This window comes from Chiloscyllium plagiosum, unplaced genomic scaffold, assembly GCF_004010195.1.
Source record: "Chiloscyllium plagiosum isolate BGI_BamShark_2017 unplaced genomic scaffold, ASM401019v2 scaf_14630, whole genome shotgun sequence".
Lineage (NCBI taxonomy): Eukaryota > Metazoa > Chordata > Chondrichthyes > Orectolobiformes > Hemiscylliidae > Chiloscyllium > Chiloscyllium plagiosum.
In genome coordinates, this window is record NW_025213324.1 from 16,304 (window position 1) to 20,576 (window position 4,273).

The 4,273-nt window shown below is 43.3% G+C and overlaps 1 long non-coding RNA gene across 1 annotated transcript; it reads left to right on the forward strand.

Annotated features, from left to right (window-relative positions):
- Positions 1–2,617: 2,617 nt before the first annotated feature.
- On the forward strand, positions 2,618–3,729 carry LOC122547611. The gene is made up of 2 exons (XR_006311039.1): positions 2,618–2,984; positions 3,439–3,729. It is a non-coding gene; the product is annotated as an uncharacterized LOC122547611 (long non-coding RNA).
- Positions 3,730–4,273: the final 544 nt, after the last annotated feature.

Consider the following 4,273-nt stretch of genomic DNA (forward strand, 5'->3'; position numbering starts at 1 on the left):
CTCCAACCACAAGGGATGAATGCAGATTTCTCCGGCTTCCTCATTTCCCCTCCCCCCACCTTATCTCAGTCCCAACCCTCGGACTCAGTACCGCCTTCTTGACCTGCAATCTTCTTCCTGACCTGTCTGCCCCCACCTCCTCTCTGGCCTATCACTCCCACCTTAACCGCCTTCCACCTATCGCCTTCCCAATGCCCCTCCCCCAAGTCCCTCCTCCCTACCTTTTATCTTATCCTGCTTGGCACATCCTCCTCATTCCTGAAGAAGGGCTTTTGCCCAAAATGTCGATTCTCCTGCTCCTTGGATGCTGCCTGGCCTGCCGAGCTTTTCCAGCATCACATTTTTCAGCTCTGATCTCCAGCATCTGCAGTTCTCACTTTCTCCTTATTTCACTGTGGGTAAAGTGTTCAAAAAGTTTACAAGAGATAGGATTTATAGTCATTTGGAAATGAATAAATTGATTAGGGATAATCAATACGGTTTTGTGAAAGGCAAGTCATTGCTACTTCTCCTTTATTGAGTTATAGAGTTATAGAGATGTACAGCAAGGTAACAGACGCTTTGGTCCAACTCATCCGTGCCGACTAGATATCCCAATTTAGTCTAGTCCCGCCTGCCAGCACCTAGCTCATATGCCCAACAAGATGCCTTTTCAATGTTGCAATTGTACCAGCCTCTACCACTTCCTCTGGCAGCCCATTCCATACACATGCCACCCTCTGAGTGAAAAAGTTGCCTCTTATGTCTCTTTTATATCTTTCCCCACTCAGCCTAAACCTATGCCCTTGAGTCCTGGACTCCCCCACTCTAGAGAAAATACCTTGTCTACTTAACCGATCCATGCCCCTCATGATTTTATAAACCTCTATCAGGTCATGCCTCAGCATTCAACACTTCTAGCCTATTCAACCTCAAATCCTCCAACCCTGGCAACATTCTTGTAAATCTTTTCTGAACCCTTTCCAGTTTCACAACATCTTTCCGATAGGAAGGAGACCAGAATTGCATTCAATATTCCTAAAGTGGCCTAACCAATGTCCTGTACAGCTGCAACATGGCCTCCCAACCCTTGTAGTCAATACTCTTGACCAATAAAGGGAACGATAACAAACGCCGCCTTCACTATCCTATCTACCTGTGACTCCACATTCAAGGAGCTATGAACCTGGACTCCAAGGTCTTTTTGTTCAGCAACACTCCCTCGGACTTTACTATTAAGTGTATAAGTCCTGCTAAGATTTCCGGCTGTAACAGTTGCTCCATTTTTGAGGTTGTTTTAGGTGTTTGAGGTGATTTCCTCGAATTCCAGGAGTAGCAATTACTGTTTTATTTGCTGTTGTATTGTTATGGAACTTTGGAGAGTTATAGATTAGATTCCCTACAGTGGAAATAGGCCCTTCGGCCCAACAAGTCCAGACTGACCATTCGACGAGTAACCCATCCAGACCCATTTCCCTCTGGCTAATGCACCTAACACTGTGGGCAATTTAGCATGGCCAATTCACCTGACTTGCACATCTTTGGACTGTGGGAGGAAACCGGAGCACACCCACGCAGACACGGGGAGAATGTGCAAACTCCACACAGACAGTCGCCCCAGGCTGGAATCGAACCTAGGACCCTGGTGCTGTGAGGCAGCTGTGCTAACCACTGAGCCACCGTGCTGCCCAAACTGAGAAGGTGACCAAACTGATGGAGGAGGGTAAAGTGGTTGATGTGATGTATTTGGATTTCAGTCAGGCGTTTGATAAGGTTACGCAGGGTAGGCTATTTCACTAAATATGGAAGCATGTGATTGAGGGTGATTTAACAGGTTGGATCAGAAATTGGCGAGCTGAAAGAAGACAGAGGGTTGTGGTTGATGGTTCATCCTGGAGTTCAGTTACTAATGGTGTACTGCAGGAATCTGTGTTGGGTCCATTGCTGTTTGTCATTTTATAAATGACCTGGAAGAGGGCACAGAAGGATGCATTAGTAAATTTAGGGATACTACTAACGTCGATGGAGTTGTGGTCAGTGCCGAACAATGTTGTAGGTTACAGAGGGACATAGATAAGCTGCAAAGCTGGCTGAGAGGTGGCAAATGGAGTGTAGTGTGGGAATGTGTGAGGTGATTCACTTTGGAAGGAGTAACATGAATAAAGAGTACTGGCCTAATGATAAGATTCTTGGTAGTGTAGGTGAGCAGAGATCTCAGTGTCCATGCACAAAAACCCCTGAAAGTTGCCACCCAGGTTGATAAGGTTGTAAAGAAGGCATACAGTGTGTTAGGTTTTATTGGTAGAGGGATTGGGTTTGGAGCCATGAGGTCATGTTGCAGCTGTACAAAACTCTGGTGCGACTGCACTTGGAGTATTGTGTACAGTTCTGGTCGTCGTATTATAGAAAGGATGTGAAAACTTTGCAAAGGTTTCAGACAAGATTTACGAGGATTGCCTGCTATGGAGGGAAGGTCTCATGAGGAAAGGCTGAGGGACTTGAGGTTGTTTTCATTAGAGACAAGAAGCTTGAGAGGTAACCTGATTGAGACATATAAGATAAAGAGAGTTAGATAAGGTAGACAGTGAGTGCCTTTTTCCTCAGATGGCAATGGCTCATACAATTGAGGGGTGATAGATATAGGACAGATATCTGAGGTAGTTTCTTTACTCAGAGAGTAGTAGGGACGTGGAAAACCCTGCCTGAAACAATAGTATACTCACCAACATCGAGGGCAGAAGGACCTGTCTTGCGCTGTAATGTTGTGTGTTCGATGTTCACCGTGAGGATTTGAATGGAAACCAAGTTTGCTAGTGTTGAATAAAAATGTGCAATCAAAAGACACAGAGTCCTGACACTATGTTATTTCCCCTTTTAAACTTCTCATGTGTTTGTTAATTTGTCCAGATATGTGGCTCAGAGAATTCAGTGAGTAAGAGTGGACAGGAGCCTGTCGTTGCATTTCCCTCTCTGGCCTGCAGTGAAAGATTACATTCCTGCCTCAGGTAACTGTCTGTGTGGGGTTTGCACATTCTCCCCATGTCTGCGTGGGTTTCATCAGGGTGCTTTAGTTTCCTCCCACAATCCAAAGATGTGCAGATCAGGTGAATTGGTAATGCTAAATTGCCCACAGTGTTAGGTGTATTAGTCAGCGGTAAATTTAGGGGAATGGGTTACTCTTCAGAGGGTCAGTGTGGACTTGTTGGGCCAAATGGCCTGCTTCCATACTCTGAGGAATCTAATCTAATCTCATCTAATACTCACCTTTCTCCATCTTATTTATTTTTCTACCCACTTCATTCACTGAGAACAGATTACTTGATATGAATGTTGCTTTTGTGCATATCTAATTCATCTTTTGGTTTTGATTTTGTTGTCCCACTTCCGACTAATTGTTGCTGATTACTAACAGCACTTTACACTGGCTTTACCTCCAGTCTCTTTCATTTTACTCCTCAGATGGAGTCATTCCTTGCTCATGAGGAAAGGAGTGTTATCATGTTGCTGCTCCTCCTTCTACTTCTGGTCCATTCCTCACATAGACTCCTCATTCTGTTATCATGTTGCACCTAATGTTGGCTCTCAGTTACTTGGATTGATTCACCAATTGAAGTATTTTTCTAACTGGATATGTCATGGCATACTTTAACTGGTCTCTGAAATGTTTCTGCGTCACCACATAAATAAGGGCATTTGTGCAGCAATTTAAGTTCCTCAGCATATATCCAATCTGAACAAAGAGATCAAAAGCAATAGAAAAAAATATATTAAAAAATTAAAAAATATATAAAATATGCAACAACCAGAGAAGTATGAAGCTGGCGATATGGCAAAGAGTAAAATCACAGAATTCTTCCTGCTCTCTACCTCTGGATCATTCTCTATTTTTCTCTGACCTCTCAGTTCCTTCCGCACCTTAATGGCCTCGAAGATATGTCTGACAGTCAGAATGTTGACAAAGAGAATAAAAGTAAATGGGAACATTGGTGTTAAAAAAGTCTCAAAATATCTAAAACCTATCCATCGAGAGTCATTATAATAACCAGGCCTGTTATAACAGTACCATGGAACATTGTTGATCATTTTTCCAGGGTAATACACAAAGGAATTGGGAATGTTCTTTAAACAAAAGAAGATGCAGATTGTTGCAAGAACCCTCATTGCAGTTTTCCCTGTGCAATACTTAGTTTTCATCTCATGTAAACAAATGGCAACAAATCGATCAAAGGAAAAAGCAATGGTGAACCACGCAGAACAGTACAAACAGGAGTGATTTGCAGGAAACACAGTGGAT